This window comes from Budorcas taxicolor, chromosome 4, assembly GCF_023091745.1.
Source record: "Budorcas taxicolor isolate Tak-1 chromosome 4, Takin1.1, whole genome shotgun sequence".
NCBI lineage: Eukaryota > Metazoa > Chordata > Mammalia > Artiodactyla > Bovidae > Budorcas > Budorcas taxicolor.
Window position 1 is genome coordinate 18,039,208 of NC_068913.1, and position 9,901 is coordinate 18,049,108.

A 9,901-nucleotide genomic window follows, 5' to 3' on the forward strand; every position below is an offset into this window, starting at 1 on the left:
TTGCCTGGAGAATCCCAGGGACAGAGGAGCCTGTTGGGCTGTGCCGTCTGTGGGGTCTCACAGAACACGACTGAAGTGACTTAGCAGCATAGACCAAAGAATAAGCTAGATTGGGTAACCTGTGTCATAAATGTGGTTGTTTCAAAAATCTGTCCACAGTCTCTTCAGCTAGTAGTTTTGGTAAAGCTGGAAAGCCATGTGAAAATCAATGAAGTCAGATATTCCCTCACATCATACACAAAAATACACTTACAATAGCTTAAAGACTTAAATATAAGACATGACACCATGAACTCCTACAAGAGAATGTACGCAAAACATTCTCTTGACATAAACATAACTGTTTTCTTAGATCAGTCTCCTGAGGAAATAGAAATAAAACCAAAAATAAACAGATGGGACTTAAACTTACAAGATTTTGTGCAGAATATAAGCTTTTGCACAGAAAAAAAAAGAAAAGACAACCTATAGAATGGGAGAAAATATTTGCAAACAATGAGACCAACAGGGCTTAATTCCCAAAATATACAAACACTCAAAACAGCTCAATAACAAAACAACCCAATCAAAAAATGGGCTGAAGACTTAGATGTTTCTCCAAAGAAGACAAACAGATGGCTAATGGGCGTACCAAAAGATGCTCAACTTTGTTAATTATTAGCGAAACATAATTTAAAACCACAATGAGGTATCACCTCATACCAATCAGAATGGCCATCATCAAAAAGTCTACAAATAATAAATGCTGGAGAGGGTGTGGAGAAAAGGGAATGCTCCTACACTATAGGTGGGAGTGTAAATTTGTGCAAACACTGTGGAGAACGGTATACAGGTTGCTTAAAAAACTAAAAATAGAGCTTCCATATGAGCCAGCAATCCTACTCTGGGTCATATATCCAGTAAAGACAAAAACTCTTAATTCAAAAAGATACATGCACCTGATGTTCATAATAGCACTATTTACCACAGCCAAGACATGGAGGCAATCTAAGTGCCTATCAGCAGAGGAATGGATATGATTTTCTTAAAAAAAAAAAAACAGACTCACAGACATAGAAAACATGATTACCAAAGGGGAAAGAGGTAGAAGGGATAAATTAAGGCCTTGAGATTAATAGATACACACTACGACGTATAAAGGCTTCCCTGGTGGCTCAGACGGTAAAGCATCTGCCTGCAGTGCTGGAAACCTGGATTTGATCCTTGGGTTGGGAAGATCCCCTGGAAAAGGAAATGAGAACCCACTCGAGCACTCTTGCCTGGAGAATTCCATGGACTGAGGAGCCTGGTAGGCTACAGTCCATGGGATCGCAAAGAGTCAGACACAACTGAGCAACCTCACTTTCACTTTCACTATGTATAAAACAGATAAGCAATGTCTTACTGTATAGCACAGGGAACTATAATATCTTTTAATAAACTATAATGGAAAAGGATTAGATATATATATATACACACACACACTTTGCTGTCCGTCAGAACTTTATACAACAGTGTAAATCAAATTTTTTTATACTACTCCCTTCCAGATGTAGAGTTTAATTTTCCTCCCCTTAAGTGTGGGCTGGACTTGCTTAAGAATAGAAAACAGCAGAAGTGACAGGTTGTCATTTTCAAGCTTAGGTTACAGAATGACAACTGTGTAGTCAAATCTGTGGTTTTTCCAGCAATCAAGAATGAATGAGAGAGTTGGACCATAAAGAAGACCGAGCACCAAAGAACTGATGCTTTTGAACTGTGGTGCTGGAGAAGACTCTTGAGAGTCCCTTGGACAGCAGGGAGATCAAACCAGTCCATCCTAAAGGAGATCAGCCCTGAATATTCAGTGAAAGGAGTGAAGGTGAAGCTCTAATACTTTGACCACCTGATGCAAAGAGCCGACTCATTAGAGAAGACCCTGATGCTGGGAAAGACTAAGGGCAAAAGGAGAAGGGGGCAGCAGAGGATGAGATGGTTGGATTTCAGTGAGTCCATGGACATGAGTTTGAGCAAAGTCTGAGAGTTGGTGAAAGACAGGGAAGCCAGACATGCTGCAATCCATGGGGTCACAGAGTCGGACAGAAGTTAGCGACTGCACAGCAGCATAGACAGGCTACTGTCTCGCATGTGAACGCCTGGATCACTCGTTACGGGGAAAGCTACACTGTGAGGATACTCAGGGAGTCTATGGAGAGGCCCACACAGTGAGCAGCGAAGTCCCCTGGCCGCCAGCTGGCGAGGAACTGAGGCCTGCAAGCAGCCATGTGAGTGAGCTTGGAAACAACTCTTCAGCCCCAGTGAAGCTTGAGACGCTTGCAGCCCCAGGCCACAGCTTGACTGTTGACTCCTATGAGAGACCTCAAGCCAGGCAGGCTAAATCACTCCTGGGCTCCTGACCCTCAGAGAGTGTGTGAGAGAATGTTTGTTGTTTTAAGGTACTAAGTTTGGAGGTAATTTGTCATCTCGGGCTAGAGAACTAATATACAATACAGCAGCTACCCTCCAGCCTCCCTTGCAGCCCCATGGAATGTAACCTCCCAGGCCCCTCTGTCCATGGGATTCTCCAGGCAAGAATACTGGAGTGGGCTGCCATGCCCTCCTCCAGGGGATCTTCCTGACCAGGGACTGAACCTGCGTCTCCTATCTCGGCAGGCAGATCCTTTACCACTAGCACCATTACTGGCACCAGTATCACCTAGAGTCTCACCTGTATCATTCCATCCTCTGGCTCCAGGAAACGATGCTTGCCTTTTCGGAATGGACACTCCTTGAATGAAGGCCATTTGGACTAAGTTCAAGACAAAGCTTTCTCATATATAATTCTGTTACTTGAACAACTCACATGATAGTAAGTCTACTATTAATAGATTGTGATGGAAAGTTGCCTAACATTAAACCATCATATCTAAGACAATTCAGTGGAGGGAAAAATTAAATCCTTGCAGGAAAGGATTCCCTGTGGGAAGGGAGGCAAAGAGAGGAGGATAGATGATCAGTGGAAAAGCAGAATCTCTAAAAATAACGCGAAATATTTCCATCTCAAATGTCTTTTTTTTTTTTTTTTTTCCTTTAATGAACAGGAGGCTAGTGATCCATTGATTCTAATGGCCTGTTCCATTCCAGAGGCCTCTGCATTGCTCAGGAGAGGAAAATGTTTTCAAAGCTTCCAGATCAGTTGGGTGATGACCCCTCTCATTCAAGAGTCATTTTCTTAAAATTGACTAAGAATTTGAATAATTAGATCATTTTCCCTCCAAAAGATTTTCCGATGATAAGAAATGGGTCGCATTTCACACTACAGATTCTACTCAGATTTTGGCATAAATTTTAAGCCTGACTTTGATGACATCCCTTAAGCCAGACCTGGGTGTGGGCCTGCAGGCAGTGGATGTTATTTCAAACCCCTGTGGGGAAGCAGACTGGATCAAAGGTGGATGGAGGGCTTCACAGAGACCTGCCAGACGGAGCAAAGGGTTCATGAGGGAAAAGGCAAACCATTTCTCAGGTTTTCCATTCCGCTTTGTAAAGGAAAGGGGTTATACTCAAGGGACAGCACTTATCAAAGGCCACTGCTCATGTGTTACAGTCAACAGCCTGCCATTTTTCATACAGGATAGTTTAGCTTGCTCTCCATTCATCTGCCCATTTGATTTCAGACAAACCCCTGGGGTGGTCTGCCCTGCTTCCCTTCCCAACTGACCACCCTGAGAGCTTTGTATGAGGAACGCATTTTATTTTGAATCCCTGACCCTTTCTCCTGGTCACTCTGCTAAACTCAGGTCCCACAGGAAGACAACAAAGAGATGCAAGGAGACCAAAGATGGTTAAACCAGGGGGACAGGATCTGCGGGTGGTGCAAGAAGAGGGCTGAGGTGAGCATTCACAATATTCATAAGCCCTTTGGAAATACCTGATTTCTGCTTACAATGGGCATGCATTCCTTTAGTAATGTGTTCTAAAAGAAGAGGACAAAGAATATGATCTTCATTTTTGCAGAATCCTTGGCAATCTTCTTCCTTCTGCCTGCAACCCCATTCTTACTGTCCATTCATCAGACCTGCAGCCCACAGGGCTGATCTGGGTGTGACTGAACTGAACTGCTTCACACACTCCTGATATAAAGACAGGGTGGAGTTCAAGGGAACGATCAATGTGAAAATAAAGGTTTAGCTTCACTAATGATCAAAGCAATACAAATGGAATCAATCTGTTTCCTTTAAACTGGCGAAGATTAACAGGAAGGATAATATTCGGTGTTTAGTGGGGTAGCGCTCAGTTGGTAAAGAATCTGCCTGCAATGTGGGAGACCTGGGTTCAACCCCTGGGTTGGGAAGATCCCCTGGAGAAGGGAATGGCCACCCACTCCAGTATTCTGGCCTGGAGAATGCCATGGCCTGTGTAGTCCATGAGGTCACAAAGAGTCGGACACAACTGAGCGACTTTCACTTTCACAATGGGGTAGCAGGAATATGATCATCTTCATATATATCATTAGAAGAATAAATTGGTCCACCTTTCTGAAGAGGAGCATGGCAGGACTTACACAAAACAGTGTGACCCGTAGTTTTATAAAAATATATATGTGAATTTTAAAATAGTCATGAAGAAGGTACAAAAATTAACAGTGGTTGTGTCTGGGTTGTAGATAATCTCTCTTTAACATTTGTGTTTCTGTTTTTCTACATTTTCTTTAGCAGCAACTGCTGTACTTGGATGCAATCTCAAAAACAACAGAATGATCTCTGTTCGTTTCCAAGGCAAACCATTCAATATCACGGTAATCCAAGTCTATGCCCCAACCAGTAACGCTGAAGAAGCTGAAGTTGAACGGTTCTATGAAGACTTAACAAGACCGTTTAGAACTAACACCCAAAAAAGATGTCCTATTCATTATAGGGGACTGGAATGCAAAAGTAGGAAGTCAAGAAACACCTGGAGTAACAGGCAAATTTGGCCTTGGAATGCAGAATGAAGCAGGGCAAAGACTAATAGACTTTTGCCAAGAAAATGCACTGGTCATAGCAACCACCCTCTTCCAACAACACAAGAGAAGACTCTACACATGGACATCACCAGATGGTCAACACCAAAATCAGATTGATATATATTCTTTGCAGCCAAAGATGGAGAAGCTCTACACAGTCAACAAAAACAAGACCGGGAGCTGACTGTGGCTCAGATCATGAACTCCTTATTGCCAAATTCAGACTGAAATTGAAGAGAGTAGGGAAAACCGCTAGACCATTCAGGTATGACCTAAATCAAATCCCTTATGATTATACACTGGAAGTGAGAAATAGATTTAAGGGATGAGATCTGATAGACAGAGTGCCTGATGAACTATGGAATGAAGTTCGTGACACTGTACAGGAGACAGGGATCAAGACCATCTCCATGGAAAAGAAATGCAAAAAAGCAAAATGGCTGTCTGGGGAAGCCTTACAAATAGCTGTGAAAAGAAGAAAAGCAAAGGAGAAAAGGAAAGATATAAGCATCTGAATGCAGAGTTCCAAAGAACAGCAAGAAGAGATAAGAAAGCCTTCCTCAGTGATCAATGCAAAGAAATAGAGGAAAAGAACAGAATGGGAAAGACTAGAGATCTCTTCAAGAAAATTAGAGATACCAAGGGAACATTTGATGCAAAGATGGGCTCGATAAAGGACAGGAATGGTATGGACCTAACAGAAGCAGAAGATATTAAGAAGAGGTGGCAAGAATACACAGAAGAACTGTACAAAAAAGATCTTCATGACCCGGATAATCACGACGGTGTGATCACTCATCTAGAGCAAGACATCCTGGAATGTGAAGTCAAGTGGGCCTTAGAAAGCATCACTACGAACAAAGCTAGTGGAGGTGATGGAATTCCAGTTGAGCTGTTTCAAATCCTGAAAGATGATGCTGTGAAAGTGCTGCACTCAATATGCCAGCAAGTTTGGAGAACTCAGCAGTGGCCACAGGACTGGAAAAGGTCAGTTTTCATTCCAATCCCAAAGAAATGCAATGCCAAAGAATGCTTAAACTACCGCACAATTGCACTCATCTCACACGCTAGTAAAGTAATGCTCAAAATTCTCCAAGCCAGACTTCAGCAATACGCGAACCGTGAACTTCCTGATGTTCAAGCTGGTTTTAGAAAAGGCAGAGGAACCAGAGATCAAATTGCCAACATCTGCTGGATCATGGAAAAAGCAAGACAGTTCCAGAAAAACATCTATTTCTGCTTTATTGACTATGCCAAAGCCTTTGACTGTGTGGATCACAAGAAACTGTGGAAAATTCTGAAAGAGATGGGAATACCAGACCACCTGACCTGCCTCTTCAGAAACCTATATTCAGGTCAGGAAGCAACAGTTAGAACTGGACATGGAACAACAGACTGGTTCCAAAGAGGAAAAGGAGGATGTCAAGGCTGTATATTGTCACCCTGCTTATTTAACTTCTATGCAGAGTACATCATGAGAAACGCTGGGCTGGAAGAAGCACAAGCTGGAATCAAGGTTGCCGGGAAAAATATCAATAACCTCAGATATGCAGATGACACCACCCTTATGGCAGAAAGTGAAGAGGAACTAAACAGCCTCTTGATGAAAGTGAAAGACGAAAGTGAAAAAGTTGGCTTAAAGCTCAATATTCAGAAAACGAAGATCATGGCATCCGGTGCCATCACTTCATGGGAAATAGATGGGGAAACAGTGTCAGACTTTATTTTTGGGGGCTCCAAAATCACTGCAGATGGTGACTGCAGCCATGAAATTAAAAGATGCTTACTCCTTGGAAGAAAAGTTATGAGCAACCTAGATAGTATATTCAAAAGCAGAGACATTACTTTGCTGACTAAGGTCAGTCTAGTCAAGGCTATGGTTTTTCCAGTGGTCATGTATGGACGGGAGAGTTGGACTGTGAAGAAGGCTGAGTGCCGAAGAATTGATGCATTTGAACTGTGGTGTTGGAGAAGACTCTTGAGAGTCCCTTGGACTGCAAGGACTTCCAACCAGTCCATTCTGAAGGAGATCAATCCTGGGATGTCTTTAGAAGGAATGATGCTAAAGCTGAAGCTCCAGTACTTTGGCCACCTCATGCAAAGTGTTGACTCATTGGAAAAGACTCTGATGCTGGGAGGGATTGGGGGCAGGAGAAGGGGACAACAGAGGATGAGATGGCTGGATGGCATCACTGACTCAATGGATGTGAGTCTGAGTGAACTCCGGGAGTTGGTGATGGACAGGGAGGCCTGGCGTGCTGCGATTCATGGGGTCGCAAAGAGTCGGACACGACTGAGCGACTGAACTGAACTGTTAGCCATATAACCTGGGAGAAAGTGCATGTTAATTTCTAAATAATCAAGAGAAGGGGAAAAAATATTGAGTAGAAGAAGGAAATGTTAGAAAAGATTTTAACAGAAATGAGCCACAGATCTCTTAAAATCAAGGTGGCTTGAGAGAAGGTTTGGTATAGCGGATTCTGGCTCAGTGGGAGAGTCCAAATATGACAGAGTTTGAAGCCTTTTCCTCTTAGGGAGAGAAAAAAATGGCCCCCAACAGCTTCACAATCAGGTAAAGAGGGTTAAATTGTTTAAGTGGGGGTGGGCGGGATAAATTGAGAGCTTGGGATTGACATTACACACTACTTCCCAGGTGGTAAAGAACCCACCTGAAAATGCAGGAGACGTGGGCTGGATCCCTGGGTCGGGAAGATCCCCTGAAGGAACACATGGCAACCCATCCTGGTATTCTCACCTGGAGAATCCCATGGACAGAGGGGCCTGGCAGACCACAGTCCCTAGGTGCAAAGAGTTGGACATGACCAAAGCAACCTAGCAAGCACACACACATACACAAAGTAGATAATCAACAAGGACCTACTGTATAGCACAGGGAACTCCAGTCAATATTCCATAATAACCTAAATGGGAAAAGAATCAGAATAGATGATATGGATATAGATAATTGAATCACTTTCCTATATACCTGAAACTAACACAACATTGTAAACCAGCTATACTCCAATATAAAACAAAAAATTTAAAAAATGATTTAAGCTTGGACTGGAACTGGAGGTATATTTCACTTGGAGGAGGCTGCATCTTGAGTTCTGAGAACAGAGCATCACCCAGAGCATGGAACACACTAACTGCCGTCCACTCAGCTGAGATGGATTTGTGGTATGGGCACCCAGGGGCTCCACAGTCCATTCCATTGATTAAACTTCTTGAACTACCTCATCAAGAAAAACTGAAAAGAACTCCCTGCCCCAAGCAAGCTATATAAACCTGGAAGTGGCCAAGAGATGGTTCCTGAATATGACTCCTGATTCTTAGTACACTCTTCATTGAGGGCTGTTCAGTCTAGCTTTATAGAGATTGCACAAAGTGGGTACATGTGAGATGGATGCCAGCCAGGATTTGAACTGGAGGAGACTGGGAATCAAAGCACTAAACAAGCTGCAGTGAAGTCCTTGGCCTGAGAATCACCAGTGCAGGAGGACTTGGTCCCTCCTGTTAGTCTTTGAATCTGTAGCTGGCATAAGCCAATGGGGTGGACAGTAACTTGGGACATTTCCTTATTTCTACTTTTTGGCCAGTTTCTGCCCCTTATTCTCCAGTCTGCACACTTGGTCATTTGTGGTTTTGGTAACCTGGCTGGCTCTACATGGTAGAAAACCATGTCTCTCCCACATTCGGGGACCAAGAAGCAGAGTGGCATAAGGGGATGTGGTCCAAGTTTGGCATCAGACAAGAGTGAGTGGTGACCCTGTGACCCTGAGAGTCTTGGTTTGCAAAAAGAGATAATAATTCTCAATATGCTTGGGCTGCTGTAACAAAAGACCACAGGCTAGGTGGATTAAACAACAGACATTTCCTTCTCATGTTCATGGAGACTAGAAGTCCTGGATCAAGGTCCAGCAGGGTTCAGTTTCTAGAAAAGACTCTATCTGGCTTGCAGATGGCTACTTTGTCCTCACTGATCCTCTCCTCTCTTCTCAGGATGCTAATCCTATCAGGTCAGGGCCCCACCCTTCCTTATGATCCCATTTTACCTTAATTACTTCCTAAGGTCATATGTGCAATATAATCACACCAGGGCTTTAGGACTCCAAAACATGAATCTTTGGGGAGACACAATTTACAGCAAGTAAACACCTACTGCCATTAGGAAAATGAAAATCAGAACCATGAGATACCATTTGAAACCTGCTAGGAAGGCTATACCCCAAAAGACAAATAATTACAAATGTTGGTGATGATGGGGAGAAATTGGAACTCTCATACACTATTGGTGGGAGGGTAAAATGATGCAGCCACTTTGGAAAACAGTCTAACAGTTCCTCAAAAGGTTAAGTATAGAGCTGCCATTTGACCCAGCAACTCCACTGCTAGGTATACACCCAAGACAAAAATAAATGTTTACACAAAAACTTGCACAGAAGTGTTCATAGCAGCATTATTCATAATAGACATAAAATGGAAACAATTCAAATATCCATCAGTTGATGACTAGGTAAATAAAATGCGTCGCATCCATACAACTACTAATTCAGCAATAAAAAGGAATGAAGTACTGGTATATGATACAACATGGATGAACTTTTAAAATATTATGCAAAGTAAAAGTGTAACCAAGCAGGAACCTGTGGGGACTTCCTCAGACAGCCTAAATGATGGGCATTTGCTCTTCAAATCTTCCATCACTTTGGTTAAAGTGAAAAGTATTGTTTCACAGTGATCTATGATCTTATTCGTCCAAATAGTCTGAAAAATTTTTGGTATTTTTGACAAGCTCCTCAAATATCAAATTTTAATTAAAGTTCTCTTGATCTCCAGCTAATTTTGGAATATTCCAGCGAGCTCCTAAAGCATCTGAGAGAGAAATATTAAACTAACTAGCATTGTTTTATATGTTAAATTGCATGGGAGGCACTA